Raw genomic sequence first — 22,098 nt, forward strand, 5'->3', positions numbered from 1 at the left:
AACACACAATTCCAGAAAATAATCTCACCAAAAGCCTCAAGTAATTCGGCCAGCAACCATATACAATTTCCAGCAATATAACAGTTTAACTTATAGTGCTTTGTCCGTAATTTTCTTCAGTTTTTACTTCAACTTAACTTGCAAAATCTGTTTATCAAGTTGCAAAACAGTATTAACCAGCACACATGGAAGTTTTCCTGTTAAATTCGAAAGAGAAACCAATTAGAAGTTTAACTCTTCCTCTCGGCCAAGTAAAATTTCTGGCAGCAATCAATTTTTCTTTTAAACTTCTCCTTTAACTACTTCATTTCTCCCACGGATCCTGCATGCACGCTGAGACTACATTGTTATCCAAGGTATTAAGTTCAACTTAGGAATTTGGACCCTAAAATCTATCAAGGAACCTGGGAAAATTCTTTGTTTCCTTCCTCGGCTAGCTAGACAGAACTACCAACTCAACTTTGCCAAATTTCACTCTAGCTATCACTTTGCTCTAATTACTCAGGTGAGACAAGGAAACAACATGTATTTAAAGCTTCCAACAGAAAACTACTCCATGCGGACAGTTAATGCTACACATTCGGCCCTTTCTTTCAGGTAGAACTGGAAAAATTTCCAGCGAGCCTCTAGTCTTCTTACATCATTTAGATAATCACCAAACAGAATGTTTCATGGGTCAAGAGCTCATTTTTTTTTCTTGCTAAATCTTAACATGCAGCTTAGACATTCACTATACCGGATAAAGAAGAGAGTTTACAGCAGTTTACCTCCCTTTTCCTACAACCAAAATTGATATAAAGCTAAGAACAGGCAGCTCCTTCCTCCTTCAGTCCTCACGTTGCAAGGTTCTGGGTTTTCTTCTTTTTTTTTTCTTACACTCTTACTCACCGTTTGTGGCTGTACAGAAATCAAGAACACTCCCTCTCTCTCACTTTTTCGTACAGATTTAGAACTGAAGATGAATGAAATTTCGGTGGCTCTTGTTTCCTTTCTTTTATTCCTCTCAGCCGTTAATATCAAGGTAGTGGATCACAATGCATCTTCAGTCGGTGGGTTGATGATTCCTAAGCTCTTCCCTCAATCTATAGGGAGTCTGATGGCCGCATGGAGGATTTGCTAATATGAAGGGTTAGTTTAGTCATTTGATAGCAACTAATTTGCTTACTAAGGGTTGTAGTTTTATTAATTCACACGTTAACCCCCGACTTTTATTATATATATATATACACCATTCCAAAATTTTACCCCAAAAGAAATTTGATAGGCTACTAGTGTACTAGTCTCGCAAAATTAAATTATCGAGATTTTAACGTCCTAAGTGTAATTACAAAGGTTTTGATCTAAAAACAATTTCGTTTTAGTTCTAGGTTCCCGTTGACACTTAACGTTATTACACTTAAAATTAGCTATCAGTATCCAAAGAATTAAAATCAAAGTAATAAAATAACCTACATCAAGAAATATTATATTAACTTGGCAAAAATCAAATAATTTAATATTTTGGCACAATTGAATTATTTGAAACCTAAAAATTATTTTTACATGCTTATTGAAGAACAACTAACAATAAAATTTATTAAAAGACTAAAATGCAAATGCAACACGTATATATATGTATATGTATATATATATATATATATATATATTAAGGTTCTTACATCCTTCCCCCCTTAAATGAATTTTGTCCTCAAAATTCTCACCTTTTAAAGAAATAATTCTGGGTATTTTCTCTGCATATCCGCTTCTAGTTCTCAAGTTGCCTCCTCCATTCCATGATTTCTCCATAGAATCTTCACCAGATGAATTTTCTTATCTCTCAATTCTCTCACTTCTCTTTCCAAAATCCTAATTGGTCCTTCCTCATAAGTTAACGACTCATCCACCTTAATTCCTTCCAATTGCAACACATGGCTTGGGTCGGGGTGATATTTTTTGAGCATAGAAACATGAAATACATTGTGAATCTTGGCCATGCTCGAAGGCAACCTCAACTGATACGCCACCTTACCGATTCGTTTCAAAATTTCAAAAGGTCCAATATACTTCGGCTTTAGTTTCTTATCCTTTTTGGACACTACTCCGTCTTTCAAGGGTTTAGCTCTTAGAAAAATTTTGTCTCCTACTTCGAACTCCAAATCTTTTCTTCTTGTGTCAGCGTAGCTCTTTTATCGACTCTGGGCAGTTTGAAGCCTTTCCCTAATTATTTTCACTTTCTCATGAGTTTCTTCCATCCAAGGTATAACTGTTGGGTCTAAAATTTTCTTCTCTCCCATTTCATCCCAATGAATCGAAGATCGACACCTTCTTCCATACAATGCCTCATAAGATGCCATTTGAATTGAAGCGTGATAGCTGTTATTATAGGCAAATTCTACTAAGGTCATATATTGGCTCCATTTACCTCCAAAATCCAATATACACGACCTCAACATATCTTCCAAAGTCTGAATTGTCCTTTTTGACTGCCCGTCTGTTTGGGGATGGTAAGCAGTACTAAATTTTAAGTTGATCCCCAATGTCTCTTGAAATTTCTGCCAGAACCGTGAAACAAATCTTGGATCTCGATTAGACACAATGTTTATAGGAATACCATATAATCTCATGATCTCTTCTGTGTACAACTTGGCCAGTTTCTCCAAAGAAAAGCTCATGCTCACAGGTAGAAAATGTGCGGACTTGATAAACCTGTCAACTATCACCCACACCGCATCAAACCCTTTTTGACTTCGAGGCAATCCCGTTACAAAATCCATGGTTATGTATTCCCATTTCCATTCGGGAATTTCTAGTGGCTGTAATAGACCAGAGGGTTTCTGATGTTCAGCTTTTACTTGTTGGTATATTAGACATTTCTGTACAAATTTTTCCACGTCCTTTTTCAAACCGTCCCACCAGTATAATTCTTTCACATCGTGATACATTTTGTTCACTCCTGGGTGTATAGTGTGCCTCGATCGATGTGATTTTTCTAGAATTTTTTTCCTTAACCCTTCATCAACTGGAATCACAATTCGATCTCGAAACCTTAACATTCCTTCAGACCCTAATTTAAAGTCTAGAGTTTCTCCTTTTTGCAACTTCTCCAACTTGTTCTGGATTATAGGGTCCGTTTTCTGTGCCTCCTTAATACGCTCCAATAATAGTGACTTCAACGACAGGTTCCCAAATAAAATTTTCAATCTCTCCAAGCGAGGGTTCCAACTACTAACCTCTTCTAACATGTCCCATTCTTTTACCATTAACCCCGCTACTTGGGCCTTTCTACTTAGAGCGTCTACTACCACGTTGGCTTTTCCTGGGTGATAGTTGATAGAACAATCATAATCCTCTAAAAATTCTACCCATCGCCTCTGTCTCAAATTCAATTCCTTCTGGAAGAACAAGTACTTAAGGCTCTTGTGGTCCGTATAAACTTCAAAGGTCACACCATACAAGTAATACCTCCATTTCTTTAATGCAAAGACCACCGCAGCTAGTTCTAGGTCATGCGTTGGATAATTTTGTTCGTGAGGCTTCAATTTTCTAGAGGCATAGGCAATCACCTTACCCTTTTGCATGAGTATGCATCCTAGACCTTCCCTAGAGGCATCGGAGTATACGACATAATCTTCTACTCTGTCAGGCAATGCCAACACAGGAGCTGATGTTAAGCGCTTCTTTAACTCCTGGAAGCTTAACTCGCACTTTGGAGTCCAAATAAACTTATTATTTTTCTTTGTCAGCTCTGTCATAGGTCCAGCAATTTTCGAAAAGTCCTTGATGAACCGCCTGTAATAACCTGCTAAACCCAAGAAACTTCTAACTTCAGTTGGAGTTTCTGGTTGTTTCCACATTGTGATCGCCTCAACTTTTGCCGGATCCACAGCAATTCCATCTTTAGAAACGTTGTGCCCCAAAAAAGAAATTTCATTCAGTCAAAACTCACACTTGCTAAATTTAGCATACAATTTATGCTCTTTTAAGATCTGTAAAACTATCTCCAAATGTTTAGCATGTTCTTCTCGAGTCTTAGAATATACTAGGATATCATCAATGAAAACTACTACGAACTGATTCAAGTACTTTTTAAAGACTCTCTGTATTAAGTCCATGAAAGCAGTTGGTGCATTGGTTAATCCAAATGGCATGACTGCAAACTCAAAATGTCCATATCTTGTATTAAAAGCAGTCTTAGGTATGTCTTCCTTCTTAATTTTCAACTGATACTGCCCTTGCCTCAAATCCAACTTAGAGTAAACTACTGATCCTTGCAGCTGGTCGAATAAGCTGTCAATCAGTGGTAGAGGGTACTTATTTTTAATTGTACATTCATTTAATCCGCGATAATCAATATATAAGCTCAAACTTTCATCCTTTTTCTTAACAAATAAAACAGGTGCTCCCCATGGCGAATCACTTTCTCTAACAAAACCTCTCTCCAATAAATCCTGTAATTGAATTTTCAGTTCTTTTAGTTCTACAGGAGCCATTCGGTACGGAGTCTTGGAAATCGGGGCCGTTCCCGGCACTAGTTCAATCTTGAACTCCACTTCTCTCTCTGGAGGTAATGTTTTTAATTCTTCAGGAAATACATCTGAAAATTCCCTTACCACTGGTACACCTTCCAACTTTACTTGGTCATTGGGTGCGTTAATTAGGAAAGCTAAGAAATCTTGCGCTCCTTTATACAATATTTTCCTTGCCCGAACTCCTGAAATCATAGCAGGCGATGCTAACCTGCCCTTCACATCCAATTTCAGGGTTGCTTCCCCGGAAATCCAAAATTCTACCACTTTTACTCTACAATCAAGTTTAGCATGGTAATGAGATAGAAAATCCATTCCTATAATAACTTCATAATTTTTTATGTCCAAACTGACTAGATCTACTAGCATCCTACGCTCTCCAATCCAGAGTTCGCAATTCTTATAGGTCAGGCTAGTGATTACGCTCTTATTACCCATGGGTGTCCTAACTTCAAGATCAAAGGGTAATCTAACAGGTTTTACATCAATTCCGAACATAAAAGTTGGATTCACAAATGAATGAGTCGTGCCAGGATCAATTAGTACTCTAGCTAATCGGTGAAAGATTGGGAGAGTACCTTCCACGACCTCCGAGGAATCAGGTACAGGTTGGTCATCTATGGCGTACACCTTGGCAGGAACTTTCGGCCTACTTCCTCCAGAAGTGGTTTGTCTAGCACTCGAGGTACCACCTTCTTGTGTTTTTGGACAATCGACAATCTGGTGCTCGCTGCTTCCGCACCTCAAGCACTTTCCTTCTTTCCTCCAACATCCGTCCTCAGTATGACCAGTTTTCCTGCAATACCCACAAGTTACCTGAGGGGTTGTCACACGACCTCTTTGCGAGACATTCCTAGGTTGACCCCTTCCACTTGGTCCACATCTAACTCCAATATCTCTCCCCCCCGGCACCTCTTGCCCCAGCTCCTCTCGCTAGAGCGCTTCGTGGTGCTCCAGGACTATATACTCCACCCGTTCCTCGACCCACTTTGGCCGGTGGAGCATTTGCATAAGTCGGCTCCCGACTGCTGTTAGGTGCAAATCTTTTCTTGGCCTGGAAAGATTTTACTTGAGCTCTGGCAACTTCAACCCTTTGAGCTCTCTCTATAGCATCAGCAAATGTGTCTATCCGAATAGCAGCTAATCCCTCCTGGATCTCCACATTTAGTCCCTGCACAAACCTCTTTATACGCCTTTGCTCCGTGGCTACCAATTCAGGAGCATAACGGGACAATTTCGTGAATTGAATCTCATATTCGGCGACACTCACCGCCCCCTGCCTACACCTGATGAAGTCATCCTCTCTTTTTTCTTGAATGAGAGGGGGAAGAAACTTGGCGTTGAACTCCCTTGTGAAGTTCGCCCAGATTCTAGGAATATGGTTTCTGTCCCAATTGACCCTAAATATGTTCCACCAGGAACGAACAGTTCCCTCAAACTGAAACGCTGCGAAAGTCACTTGTCTCTTCTTCGGATAATTCAAAGCTGCAAAAATGTCAGAGATCCTCTCCCACCAACCTTCTGCTACCTCAGGTTCTGGTCCTCCATAAAACTTAGGAGGTCCAAACTTCAGGAATCTCTCTAATGCCCGATCCTCAGTATCGATTGGGCTCCCTTGGTGATGCACCGCTCCAAGGGTTTGGTGTTCAGTCATGCGCTCTAAGACATCAGTTATTCTATTGATCGCGGTGGACATTAGGTCTCCGGCCACGCTCCCTTGATCATGGTCTTAATTGACCTCAGGTTCCCTATCACTACCAATCTCGGGGTGTTGTCTAGTTGATCTCCCACGTTCTCTACCTCTAACTTGTCGATCCATAGCCTAGTTACGCCTATTGATATAAAAAAAATGGGACAATTAAGCGTGGATATTTTAATTATTTAATATTATTTATTTATTTATTTATTATTTATTATTATTATTTTTTTATTTTTAAAAGAAAACTCAACATGAACATTAAAGAAAAAGGAAAATAGCACACTTAACACATATATTCACATACCAAGGTTCTTACAAATAGCAGGTTAGGGTGCTTTCCAAAACTATGGCACACAAGTTTAACAAATATATACAAACAATCCCTTAAACCAAAAATAGGGATGTAGTGCCTCAAAAGTAGGCCATCTAGTTAGACAAAATGTTATGACCTAACTAGTGTCACTCTATCTAATCTTGGATACTTAGTTACAAACAGATCAAACCCAATCTAACCCTTAGCAGGGCTGCCAGGAGCAACGTCATCCTCAGGGTCCTCCTCCGGATCGTCCTCCGGATCCTCCCCAACACTTGCCTGAGCAGTACCCTGAATGATACCCATGACCTCGTCTATCATCATAGTGGCGTCAGCCCTAATACCCGCACTCCTATTTCGTACCTCCTCGGCTACTTGAGTCAATCGAGACCTCTGTCTCTTTAACTCCTCACGAGCAGCCTCTGACCTAACCCTCTCGGCTGCTAACCTCTGCTCTAAATCAGCTATGCGGTCAAGTTGAGTATCAACCATGATACTCAACTCCTCGACGTCCTGGGTCAAAGTGTGAATAGCGTCCCTCAGCTGGCGACGCTCGTCGTCTAAAGACAGTACTAACTCGTTAGGGTAAGCATATGTGACCCTACACTGACATCGGGGTTGCCTATCAGCTGGTGTGTAACGTATACGAGATCCTCCGCCTCGTGGCCTATAGGAGATGGACCTAAGAGGCTCTACATGTCCATTAGCCAATCTGTTACCATTAGCAGGTCCGTTTCCGTTTTTCATACCTGCAAAATAACCAAAGTCCAAAAGTTAATGCTTAAATAGCTAACTCATTCAAGTACTACTTAAGATATGTCTAATTATCTCGCTTCTTAACTCTAAAAGGGTTCAGGGTTTCTAAAACATCGAATACATCTTTCAGATACTTTTCCTAACCTAGACTCTGATACCACCCGTGACGGCCCCACTTCTCCCTAAGGCGAACCAGAGAGTTGGCGGGTCGCCTGCCTAACTCTCGCCAGGACTCACGCAAGGAAACCGACTAAACCCTTTTCACGTATAACTTAAACCAAAACAAAATTCTTCACCCGAACAAGCCAAACCTTTAAACGACCAGAATACTAAGAAGACATTAACTTTAGAGATAACATTGCCATTGGACATCTGAACGTTCACTCTTAAGTATACCTCCAACCAGTTTAACACATAACTACATTTATACATTACAAACCATAAAGTAAAATCCTAAAATTCAAGTACATTCATACAAGCCGAAGCAAAACTTAGGGTTTGCACTTTTCCAGCTTCAAGTGACAACCCTAAACGAAAGATACATAGTCCATTTCAAAACAACATTCATAAAAGGTAAAGGCGGACTTCAGGTCTCTCGAATGTCAAAACCTGTTCAGGAAAAGAAATAACGTGGGGTGAGCTAAAACTCAGTGATGCCCCAAACATGCAATCATATAAAACAAATAGCAAATAATAACTCCAAGCTTAAATTCAACAAGTAGGAAAGCGTTTAACAGCACAGAGTAGGATACAGGGCTCTCAGGAGCCATTTTCCACGAACTTGATCAAAATTAATCGCAGTTGATCCTCCATCAACTCTCACTATCTAAAGTCCATGTAAACATTATTTTTTTTTCTTAACACGCTCCAACCAACTTATTCCCACCGGACCTGTTCTTCTCACGAGTGGGTTTGGTATTACTCGAGTATACCTTTTATAGTCTAGTCGAGGGATTCACCCAACGACGTCACACAAGTGGTTACCAAGTTAGGATAAGAGGCCCTCCCACCCTAAGGTGTGGTACATTCCCCTGCCTAGTGGATTAGTTGACGAGTCCACGCTCCAGTCAACAATTGCAAGGTTTTGGTACATGAGTTAAGATAAGAGGCCCTCCCACCCTCAGGTGTGGTACATTTCCCCACTCAGTACTTAACTAGTGCAAGTAAGATTTCGAGAAAACATTTCAAGTAAATCACCACTCGAAAGGAGAAATTTCTAATTTTGTGATGAATTTTAAAAAAATTCTACAAAAGGGGTGGTTTTGGCCAGGGATTCCGTCCGGGGGTCTTCGCATTCGTGAAATGCGAGCTTAGAGCTCGCATTTCACGAATGCGAGGTTAGAATAGAGCTCGCATTCGCGGAATGCGAGCTCAACTTATTGAGCTCGCATTCCGCAAATGCGAGCTCAGTGATCCAGTAGATGAAAAACAAGGGGCATTATATTTCTTTGGTTATGAAGCATTAGAGTCTTATCATATATGCAAATGTTGATATGCTGTTTGCAAATATGGACGTCCAACTACTTCTGTTCAAACGTGCAGCATGTATTTCAGACATTTCAGAACAACATTAGGGGGTCAATATAGTGTTTAACTTTTGTTCATTTTTATGTATTTGGGAGTACAATTATTGAATTGTATTTAGTTTTTGTAGCAGGGTACGAAGTTCAAAAACTTACGTCTACATGAATAAAGTTTTGACTCAGATCTCACATTTCTCTGTGTGTGTTCTGTAGCGTAGCATAGCCCTCTATATTTACATGGTAAATTTATTTGTTTTCATCATATTTGCTTATGCAGTTTGTCATCTATAAGGAAATAAGGGAAAGGTTTAGCAACCATCTTTGGCTTGATGTTTTGTCCAAATGTGATTTGCTGGAAGAACCTCCTGTTGTCTACGTTACAGAAGATGTTAATTGTGATGACTATGAGCTGGCTAAATATCGGAAAATGGGACCTGATGGAGCCTTGCGCGTGTCAGTGAAGAGTGAAATGGGACTTGATGAGGTAATCTTCTGGTCTTCTTTTATATGCAGCTCTATGTTAACTGAGAAGTTAGAGAACTCTTGAAACCATATGGGTCGCATGAGCTCAATGAGCTCGCATTCCGCGAATGCGAGCTCAGTGAGCTCGCATTTTGGGAATGCGAGGTCAGTGAGCTCGCATTCCCGGAATGCGAACACCCTATTTGTAAAACACTCTCCAAGAAATGCCCTCGTTGTAGAATTCTTTTTTTTTTCATCATAAACTAAGAATTCACCCCACTCGAAAGGGCTAGTGCGGTAAAGTACACACTACGCACTTCGATGGATCAGGAAAACCACATTCTAATTATCACATAACAGTCAAGAAAGCACTTTAACAAGTTAATCATAGAACAAGCACGGACACTCACCAAAAGTGAAGCTTCAAAAGTCAAGCTGGGAATCGAAGTCCACGTCCTCACTAAACCCTAAAAGACCAAGTTTTAAAGCTATAAGTTTTATTATACAAGTTTTTGAGTTATATATGAAAGATTATCTGGTATATAACTACTTTATTTTCTCGAAATAACTCAACAATTCTCTTAGAATTAAAACTAGTACAAGTGATATAATATTTCGTATGATTTCTTTAAAGATACTTTTCTTTCTAGAGGTGCAACTAGGACTAATACACTTCAAATAAGTTTTCTTGTCGAGCAAGTTTTCTACGCTTTCCATTTAAATTTATTAAAATCCCGTGTTTTTGACAATTTTCCTCTAAAACAACTAGCCAGGGACAATTTTTACGAAAAATTTAGAATTTGGAAGTTAATGCAATTATTTCCTAAAAATAATAAAGCTAGTTTAAGCAAAGAAAAGAATTAACTAGTTAGCAAGGTTTTAAAAGTCCCGACACTCGAATTTTAGCATTATCGTACTATACTCAATTTCTATAGCTTGATACTAGGACAAAATATTTCAACAAAACTTGGTTAACAAGTGCTCGAATTCAAAGGACCAAAACGGACTTCACGATTCCAATTTGCCAATATAGAAAAATCACAATTCAAACATCAATTTCACTAGGGCTTCATCAATCATTAGCCTTAGGTCTCAACAAGTTCAATTCCAATCAAAATTAACAAAGGAAGTCCAAGGCATCCAAACAATTCCAAACCACAATTCATGGACTTTCCAAGTGCATTTCGGCCAAGCTACTTAAACAATTTCACCAAAATTTAACTCTTGTAAAAATTACTCAAATGGCCAAGAGCTTCATCAAACATTAGCTCTTGGCATCAAACAATCACTCCTTACAACAAATCAACCAGAAATTTAACCCAAAACATAAAGGAAAGTCACGGCCAGCTTAACTCACAAGCTTCTCTAGAAATTCAGATTTTTCCCTTGATTCGACAACCAAGAAAAATTCCAGCAATGTCAATTCAAGATGTCCATCAAATCTCCATCTTTTACTTGCTTGAAACACTAAACACATAGCTCATAATCTGTCCAACCTAAACCAAAACAAATAACACACAATTCCAGAAAATAATCTCACCAAAATCCTTAACTAATTCGGCCAGCAACCATATACAATTTCCAGCAATATAACAGTTTAACTTATAGTGCTTTGTCCGTAATTTTCTTCAGTTTTTACTTCAACTTAACATGCAAAATCTGTTTATCAAGTTGCAAAACAGTATTAACCAGCACACATGGAAGTTTTCCTGTTAAATTCGAAAGAGAAACCAATTAGAAGTTTAACTCTTCCTCTCGGCCAAGTAAAATTTCTGGCAGCAATCAATTTTTCTTTTAAACTTCTCCTTTAACTACTTCATTTCTCCCACGGATCCTGCATGCACGCTGAGACTACATTGTTATCCAAGGTATTAAGTTCAACTTAGGAATTTGGACCCTAAAATCTATCAAGGAACCTGGGAAAATTCTTTGTTTCCTTCCTCGGCTAGCTAGACAGAACTACCAACTCAACTTTGCCAAATTTCACTCTAGCTATCACTTTGCTCTAATTACTCAGGTGAGACAAGGAAACAACATGTATTTAAAGCTTCCAACAGAAAACTACTCCATGCGGACAGTTAATGCTACACATTCGGCCCTTTCTTTCAGGTAGAACTGGAAAAATTTCCAGCGAGCCTCTAGTCTTCTTACATCATTTAGATAATCACCAAACAGAATGTTTCATGGGTCAAGAGCTCATTTTTTTTTCTTGCTAAATCTTAACATGCAGCTTAGACATTCACTATACCGGATAAAGAAGAGAGTTTACAGCAGTTTACCTCCCTTTTCCTACAACCAAAATTGATATAAAGCTAAGAACAGGCAGCTCCTTCCTCCTTCAGTCCTCACGTTGCAAGGTTCTGGGTTTTCTTTTTTTTTTTTTTCTTACACTCTTACTCACCATTTGTGGCTGTACAGAAATCAAGAACACTCCCTCTCTCTCACTCTTTCGCACAGATTCAGAACTGAAGATGAATGAAATTTCGGTGGCTCTTGTTTCCTTTCTTTTATTCCTCTCAGCCGTTAATATCAAGGTAGTGGATCACAATGCATCTTCAGTCGGTGGGTTGATGATTCCTAAGCTCTTCCCTCAATCTATAGGGAGTCTGATGGCCGCATGGAGGATTTGCTAATATGAAGGGTTAGTTTAGTCATTTGATAGCAACTAATTTGCTTACTAAGGGTTGTAGTTTTATTAATTCACACGTTAACCCCTGACTTTTATTATATATATATACACCACTCCAAAATTTTACCCCAAAAGAAATTTGATAGCCTACTAGTGTACTAGTCTCGCAAAATTAAATTATCGAGATTTTAACGTCCTAAGTGTAATTACAAAGGTTTTGACCTAAAAACAATTTCGTCTTAGTTCTAAGTTCCCGTTGACACTTAACGTTATTACACTTAAAATTAGCTATCAGTATCCAAAGAATTAAAATCAAAGTAATAAAATAACCTACATCAAGAAATATTATATTAACTTGGCAAAAATCAAATAATTTCATATTTTGGCACAATTGAATTATTTGAAACCTAAAAATTATTTTTACATGCTTATTGAAGAACAACTAACAATAAAATTTATTAAAAGACTAAAATGCAAATGCAACACGTATATATATGTATATGTATATATATATATATATATATATATATATTTTAAGGTTCTCACAATTCAGAGGTGGAAGAAGCACCGAATCACGGTGTCGGCAATTAAGCTCAAAGAAAATCTGAAAGGACGGCATGCAAAACAAAAACAAGGATGCTATCTTTCTCTTTTTTTTTTCCTCTGTGTTGGTAATGCAGGCAGCTAAAGACTCTAGACCTGGTAATATTTCAGTCAAGTTTACAGTACTAGTTAGGATAGTTTACCTACGAAATGAGACAAAACTTACCAGAAATCATAGTGGTATAACAAACCAGTCAAATTGCACTGGTTTGCTTGCGGTGATTTTGGTGGAGACTAGAGAGCAGAGATTAATTGGAGGAAAGCAGGGATAGTTGATGGTGGAAAGTAGGAAGGCCAACGATTGTAGGAGACTTGATGATGTTGCTTTGTTGTAGTATCGCTGGCTGTGGGCTGCGGCGGAGAGGCAGAGGTTGCTAGCTGGGGGTGCGGAGGAGAAGCAGAGGTGGAGAAAAAGAATGAAACAATGCAATCAAACACTAGTCCAAATTTTTGCTCTTTGACTGCTAAAATGACAAAAATGCCCTTGTTTATCGAGACCAATCGAGCTACTCAAATAACAATTTATTCGAGTTTACTCGACTCGAAACTAAACGTGCTTGTTTCAAGCTCGAACTCGACTTGTTAATTAAAATTAACGAGCCGAGCTCGAGCCTTAACGAGCCGAGCTCTAACGAGTTTTCGAGCTACTCGTTTGGCTTAATAGCTCTAGTTTTGAGTTTGAATCTTGATAACTGTATTTTGCAAAACTTTTTTTTTTAAAAAAAGGGAAACTTGAAAACCGGAAACCACCGGTTCAATCCGGTTCAGCGATTTTTCACGGGTTGACCGATTTTGACCGATTTTCTGACAAAGTCAACTCTAACAAGAACGGGACCGGTGCCATATCCGGTTCGTGGTTCAACCTGTCAAACCGGCCGGTCCGATCCGATTTTCAAAACACTACAAATTTATGGTAAATCTCTGTGTCCCTCGAAGCGATAAAATTTGTGAAAACACCTAATCTACCATGATGGGCATTAGCGGAAGTTTGGTGCTCACAAATTTCGTGCAATTGCATGTTTGGGTAGAGTAGAATCATTCCAAATAGCTGTTCCAGACTTCTTTAATGGGAGCTACGAGTATAGAAAGAGTCAATTTAGTATATACAAATAGTATATTCATCAATCTTTTTAATGGGTACTGATTAATATATTTAAAATTTACCTAATCTATCATATATATATATATATATACTAACAATTTTTACCCTATTTTATATTTATATATTTTCTCTATTTAATTTTACCTGATCTCCCTTATATTTATAGATTTTTTTAATTAATCTTACATTTCAAAAAATATGACACTTAAAATATATCTATTGGATACCTATTAAGCAGAACCTATATATATTATTACGATTAGATGGATATCACATATAAAAATGAGATTTGAAAACCTATTCTGAAGCCATGTTTAAAAAAAGTTTAAACAAATATCATAAACCTTTTATGAAAATATTTCCTACATTTTGAAGATATTTACCATAATACTAATGAAAAGTGCTAGAATTCACCTCTATTGAAAAAAGGGTTTTGGGCATTTGTTAATATATTTAAAATTCACCTTTTTTTTTTAAAGAAAAAGGCTACTTGTTTTATTCATAAGCCATGAAGTTACAAGAAGGGGACTAGGCCTTACCTCAAGTATCTATTGCAAAGGTCATTTAATTGTTCTAACAGACGGCAAACCTAACTTATCCAATCTGGCTTCCCCCTGGCTAACTACGGAAGCAAGCATGGTTGGTCATAGACCCTGATATGGTTTTGGGGATGAGAGGCCCCCATATTAGACAATATGTCGGCAACATTGTTAGACTCTCTAAAACAATGGGAGAACTGAACACGATCCATAGCCAACATCCATATTTGTTGTATCTCTCTGCGAATGTGGCACGGACACTAGTAACGCCGTTGGAGTATACCCATTAATGCCAATGAATCTGATTGCACTTGAACGTGCTCATATCCTTTCTGAAAACATAGACAAAGGCCAGTTAATAGAGCCAAAACTTCTACAGGCAAGCTTGTATTGTTTCCCAGGAAAGCCGAATATGCTTTAAAAAGCTGCCATTTGAGTCACGTAAAATTCCCCCTCCTCCACTAACTCCTGGATTCCCCTTAGAACATCCATCAGTATTAAGGGTCAACATCTCCATACCAGATGCCTGCCACCAAACTAATCTGAAATGAAGTAGTGATGGCGATTGAGAAATCCTTTCAAAGAATTTATCAAAAGTCTGCGCTACAACCGGCTACTGGAACTTAATCTCAACCACCATTTTAATCTCCTGAAAAATACTTTGGCAGATAACCTCACTATTCATTTTGATCCCTTCAAAACTGCTTTATTCCTTGCCTTCCAAATGTGCCAACATATGAAGTTTGAAAGAATGGAAACGACAAATCGTCTTTTATTAGATCTATGCGAGGACAACCACCAAGCGACTAAGTAAGCACGTAAAGTAGTCATAGTCAAAGGTATTCCACAAGTGCCTCCAATGTAGTTCCAAATCTCCACCGCTAGTTGACCTATTGAAAAAAATATACTCGGTAGATTCTCTATCAGCCATTAAGCAACAAAAACATTTTGAAGGCATTTGGACACCAAACTTACATAGGGTATCATCCTGCGGTAGCCTTCCCATCAATAGACACAACATAAAAAAGGACACTCTTAAAGGAATCCGGGGGTGCCAAATTTGGGAAAAAACCCAAGAGGGATTCCAAGCTTGCCTTACCTCTTGGAGGGCAGAAGACAATGAGAAATCTCCAAACAGCGTCAGCATCCAAACAACCTTATCTGGTCGTCCAACCTCAGGGATCGGATGTTGTAAGATAGTAGCCATGATATCCATTGGAAGGGCTTGAGTTAGCAATGTTGAATCCCACTTTCCATCTACAATGAAATCCCTAAATGAGAGAGCCAAGTTAACAGGGGCTTTAAGAAATAGAGCTCCACTTCCCAGTCAATTATCATACCAAAAACTACAATACCCCTCGTTTACCAACCATCGCATAAATTATTCCACTTGCTGACTAACATTAAGTAAGCGTTTCCAGGTTGCCGATGCACCCGCACTGATTTCCACCTGACAGGGATGACGGCGCCTACAATATTTTGCACACAGAAAAGATGCCCATAGAGATGACCCCATCCGAAAATTCCACAATAGTTTATAGGAGAAGGCTGTATAAACGTCCCTTAGCAATCTAAAGCCCACTTCTCCCTCCTCCTTTGGGTAACATAACTGAGCCCAGCAAATCCAATGATACTTGGTCCCCTTCTTTGTTCAACGCCACAAAAAGTCAGAACAAACCTTCTCTATTACTTTAAACACAGAGGAAGGCAGCACCGTAGCAGATAATAAGTGCAGTGGAATAGAAGAAAAAACATGCTTTATTAGAATGACCTTACCCTCCTGAGAAAGAAACTTGGATTTCCATGAAAAATTCTACCAAGAATGGCCTGACTAACCTCTCCATAATACGAAGATTTGTATTTCCCAAAATGCAACGGAAACTCTAAATAACGAATCGGTGCCTGCTATCTTGAAAACATAGTTATACGCTCAATCACCCTTCGTCAAGCCAATGGTAAGGAGGGATGTACCAAATACTCACTTTTTTTTTACCATTCACCAGCTGACCAGAAGATTTTTGATACGAGTCCAACACCTGTATAATATTCTTTAAGGATCTAGTAGATCCATTGGCAAATATCAACACATCATTACCGAATGCCAAATGAGTTGCATGAGGGCAGCCATGTGGAACTTTAAAACCCTGGAAACTAGCTTGGAACGTTGGAGTGTTCAAACCCCTTGACAAAACCTCAGGCCCAATGACAAATAAAACTGGCGACAGCAGATCTCCCTATCGTAAACCCCTACTTGACTTAAAGAAACCATACGATACCCCATTAATGATAACCAAAAATCACATATTGGAGACCAGTCTCCAGACCATGTCAATGAATCTTTCCCCAAAACCAAATCTCCTCAAGACATTGACAAAAAAAACCACGACACACAATCATACGCCTTTGAGATATCTAGTTTTAATGCTATGTTACCTCCTCTAGATGCTTTGCCAATACTCGATAATATCTCTTGTGCGAGTAAGTAATTTTCTGTTATATTCCTCCCTTAACAAAATCAGTCTGCTGGGGTGAGACAATTTTTAGCAAAATAACAGCCACGCTATCAGCTAAGATCTTGGACAAAACTTTATTAAAAAAATTGCACAAGCTAATAGGTCTAAATTTCAAAAAATCTTGAGGATTTAGCACTTTCAGGATTAGAATAATAGAGGTAGAAGTAATAAAATGAGGTAACTCAATCCCATAGAAAAAACTTAGCCACATTGTAGACATGATACGAACCAAACTATGCCATCGGACAAGATTCAAGTTCTATTAGGCCCAATTACACAAGCTCGAGAATAAGAAGCTATGTGAAGCACTAAAGTCAAGAAGTTGTTCCAAAGGCCATTGAAGGGCTTGAGCATAATGATTTGAAGCTTGTTCACCCTATTCAAGTAAAGGAAGAGGTCGATGGCTCAATTTCTAGTTTTTCGGCTTCAACTCAGCAAAGTTGTTATAAAGCGCGGGCACACTTTATAAGGACAAGTTTTTTGCCATCTAATTAATTCATCTCAGCAAAGCCGTTATAAGGCGTGGGCACGCTCTATAAGGACAAGTTTTTTGCCCATCTAATTAATTCGGTCTTTATATATTGATGTTTAGTTGTTTTAGTTAGTCATTTGGAGTATTTTCTAGTCGTGTCTTAGTCATTTTAATTCGAGAAATAATTCAGCCAGCTTGCATGCTTTTGAGAGCCGATTTTAAGTGTCTTGTTATTTTAGGAAAATTAAGTCAAGATAGATCTTTCCGCTGCCTAATCAGTTTGATGTTTCAAGACAGGTTCTTATTGGGTCGAATTCATATCAAGACATCTTGAGCAACCACCTCCCATGTGAAAGTGAAAAACTTACCAGTAAAATCGTCAGGGCCAGCAACACTCTCGCTGTCCATTGCGAAGATGGCTTGTTTAACTTTCTCTATAGACAGAGCTATCTCTAAACATCGATTCTCTTTCCCCATAACACTGGATGGGATTAAATTCAATAATTCAGAGGAAGTGTCCAAAGGTTCAGAAAACAATTCAGAGAAATATCGTATAGCTTCATTTGCTATATCTTCATCTGTCTCCACCCAAGTGCCATGCATATCTTTGATTAGATGAACTACCACTTGCACCCTCCTCTTCTTGAGCGCAACATGAAAAACCTTGGAATTGCAGTCTCCATGGCGAAGCCATTTAACCCGAGCCTTTTGTCTCCAAAATTGCTCTTCAATTGCCAGTGCATGTCTGAGCTGTGTGTGAGACCTGTTAAACTCAACCTGGGCATCGTCCGAGGCATCGTTGTCCAACCTTATTTCCGCCCTAAGAACTAAAGCCTCAGCCTCGCAAGTAGTGTCAAAAATATTCCCAAAAGACTGCTTATCCACTCTTGAATGACCCTTCTAGTAACCAGCAATTTGGAGCACAAAAACTTCATGGGAGATCCATTAACGTCGTTGCCAAGCTATATGAATAACATCCAACAGTGATGATCTAGATGTCCAAATATTCAAAAATCTTAAAGCATGGGGCTTATTATCTAACTGCGACGCAAAGGAGATTTTCAATGGCACATGATCGAAGGGATGTCTTGTCAAATGAGTTACAGAGACTGCCAAGGATAAACCTGAGCATTCCCCATTGATTAACAGCCTATCCAACCTCTTTCATATTCTAGCCCTGCCGATAGTTGTTGCACCAAGTAAAACTAGACCCGAAGAACCCCACATCAAAGACTTTAGTGTCCTCTATGAACGACATAAGCTCCAAACCTTCTGAGCTGCCAAAAGGACAACCTCCTCTTTTTTCATTAGGTGATATGATCGCATTAAAATTCCCGCAAATACACCATGGCTGAGATTTCAGTTTATCATCTAACAATGCCTGCCACAACTCCCGTCGATCTTCCACTATGCACTTGGCGTGCACAAACCAGAAAAGCAACGAATTTGATAACCATGGATGTTGAATTAGTAGGGAAATATGCTAATTAGAGTTCCCAACTATAGAACACACAAAAGGTAAACTATAGAAAACCCAAATATCTGTTGACAAGTTCACAACTACAGCATCAAATGGCAATCGTACCCGAATGGAGTCAATTGTAGAAACATCGAGCTTTGGTTCACCTATAGCAACAAACTTAGCATCATACAAATAGATTATTTTTATTAGTCTTCTAAGATTAGGAGCTTTAGAAACTCCTCTAATATTTAAAAAAATCCCATTAATCATGAGTCAAAACCTGGAATGAGTTTTCAGAAGATATTGAATATGATCGAAGCTGCCTATCCAAAAGGAAATGAGCCTGTATACCCTTTGTTTTCACCTGTTTGAAACTCTGCTCTAGCACTGCCAATTGATCAATATGCAATTCCATCAAAGGAGAAGCTATCGACTCTTCTTGACTGAATCGGTTTGCGAGGATAGATTACCTACTACTAAGGGTAGTTCGACTATACCCTCTGCAATATTATCTTCTGCTATGTCATTTGCATCAGCATCCGCAAGCTCAGCAGCTACCATGTTCCTCACATGAAGGCCAGTTTCAATGTCTGCCCCAACAGCTTCAGTCTCGTCTTTCTCATCAGCCTCCACACTTTCCAAAATCACAACATTATCCTCAGGCTCTTTACCAGTCGTTGGGCTCAGAGTTGACTCTATTGTTGGTTGAGTTAACTCATCAAAAATCCCCACCTGACCCTCCTCCTTACCCTGCATCACCTTCCCTGGAGCAACTATCTTCCCCTGTGCTATTTTCTCTTTTCTGTCACAACCTTGGATAGTTGGTGGGACTTCTTGAGAAATATTTCTGGTTATACCAGGATCCTTCAAAGCACCATCAGTCGAAATATTCAAACCCTTAATACTAGGTACACTCGTCTCAGGTGTACCAGCTATACCTTGTTTGCCAGTTGCTACGCCCGTGGATTTTGCTTTCCATGAATCATGGTCACACAATCTAGGTTCTCTTTCTTACACTTATCTACCCAATGCCTCAATCTCCAACAAGAGGTACAATATTTAGATAGATTTTTTATCACTATTTTTTGCAAAAATCCTGCCTCTCATTCAATAGATACTCACACCCGTGAAAAAATAGGTTTCAATAAATGAACGTCCCCGCAAACCCTAACCACACTAGGTCTCGTTCCTACTACCATAGTCGAGTCCAAGAAGAGCGGCTTCCCAACTGGAGCTAATATTGAAAACAAAGAGTGTTTGTCATAGTAGTGAACTAGAAGAGCCAGCAGAGACGTCCAAATAGGAACCAAAGCAAATTCTTTATGCACATGAAAATCCCTAGTCCAGTGAAATACTCGCATAGGATATTTCCCCAATTGCCAAACACCACATGTCCAGATACGATTAAAATCTGCCTCAACCAAACATTTAATAAGAATGTGCCTATAATCCATTTGACCAATAGAAATATGATCCCTCAGGTTTAACATAGAAAAAAAACTTTTGAATCTCTTCTAAATTCGGACGATCATGGGAGAACTTTCCAACTAAAGCCAAACGAAATGGGGCCGCAAGCTTGTTGGCATCTTCTTTGGAGAAAACAACAGCCACCTCACCTTTACACCTAGTAGTCGGCCTCATCGGTATTGGAGAGTCAGCTAGTTGTGCAAGGAGCTGTGAGAAAGCCTTTGTTGCAGTAGGAGAAACGGATTGCCCCTTAGCCAAGGGCTGAAGGGTCGCCATAGCCGTTGAGAGCCCTAGGAGATACGAAGAACCCTATGAGAAAACCTATAACGATGTCAATAGCCAAACAAGATTTGATTTTTTCTTATTTGTTAGTTTTATATTTCCCTTCCATCTTTTTTTCTTCTTAACACATATACATATATACTAACAATTATTACCCTCTCTTACATTTATATACATTTCCCTTATATTTATTTACTTTCTTTAATTAATCTTACATTTTGAAAAATATGACACCTAAAATATATATTAATGAGTGCAATAAGCACTCATTAGACAGACCTTAAAAAAATTAATCAATTTTCATTAAATAAAAGGGCAAGTTATTTCCATCCATGGTTTTATCTAGCTCTGTGGATAGCGCGAGTGTTCACATAACATATATGCATGTAAAATACGACAATGTAAAGTATACTTATTAATAACATACCCTAAAACAAATAAATTTAGTACAACACAACAATACTCCATAATGCATTTATACTAAAGTAATCGACAAAATCTTATAAATGTATAGGGTCGATCATAGTAATAACCATATGGAGCATTTCAAGGGTCAAACCGACAAGGACAAATGCTAAAGTTATTACTTTAGTGAAAAGTAAATAAATAAAAATTCAATGAGGAATAATTATTGCTGAATCTAAAAATCTAATCAACAACACTCGTAAAATTTCGGGTGAACACAGATTAAAAGGTATAAAGGCTACAGGTTTCATCTAGGAAGAATCAACTGATTTACTATAATTGCTAACAGCTGATTTAAATTTTGGATATAGTTGACCTGATCGAGACCATTTTATTACATGTCGGATCCTGGTCCAAAATTACTGATTTTGGCTTGGCTCAGACTTGTTGAAAACTCTTAGAAATAGATGACTATTAGTTATCAATGGCAAAAAGGGTATACTTGTCAACAAATATAATTCGGTCAGTTTGCAGTTTTTCAATTTAGTCTTGCCACATCATCTATTTTTGTAGTAAAACACCAAATACAATATTCCTGATTGGCCAAAGTGTCTATTTTTTTTTAATTGAGAGGAGCAAAGTGTCATTACCCTCCACTCCAAGAGGGGCAAAGTATCATTATCTTAGTAATTAACGTAGTCTTTTGTCCTATATTCAAGATTTATGTTCCTTTCATCTCTCATGTACTAATTAAGAACAATAACATACTGTCAGAACAGCCTCAAGCTGATGATCCTCGTCGTAGAGGGTGGTGTGGACATGCTACAATTTTCTTTTATCATTATCGTCTAAGAGAGAGTAATTTCTGGTGCATATTTTTGAGTTCTAAAATGAAGATCTTCTGGTAGACGTTTTTTGCTTTCAGATTTATCATCTTATGCTACACTATATTGATGTTTATCATTTGGATTCCTAGCATTCACCAGTGTTATGTGTGCCTTTGTCTTTTTTGACAAGATGTGTGCCTTTGTCTCAAATCATTTTTGTATAAGAGAGTCTTTTCCTTAGTTGGTTATAAATAGAGTAGTCGTGTGATGAAATTAAACGCAACAAACCAAAAGAGTTTTAGTGCGTTATTTGGACTTTTGGGTCATTAAGTCTTTTGTTATGTAAAAATATTTTAAATTCTTTTGTATTTTAGTATTAGGTGTTTTTTGGGCATAGGAATAATTTTCTAAGTTATTTTTTTTGTACTCTTTTCTTTATAGTAGAATTCTACTTTTTCTCCATCCATGAATGTAGGTCAATTTGATCGAACCACGTAAATTTTTGTGTTTCTGTTTCATTTATTTTTGCTTTGTTATTT

The sequence above is a fragment of the Coffea arabica genome, chromosome 10c, assembly GCF_036785885.1.
Source record: "Coffea arabica cultivar ET-39 chromosome 10c, Coffea Arabica ET-39 HiFi, whole genome shotgun sequence".
Classification (NCBI taxonomy): Eukaryota; Viridiplantae; Streptophyta; class Magnoliopsida; order Gentianales; family Rubiaceae; genus Coffea; species Coffea arabica.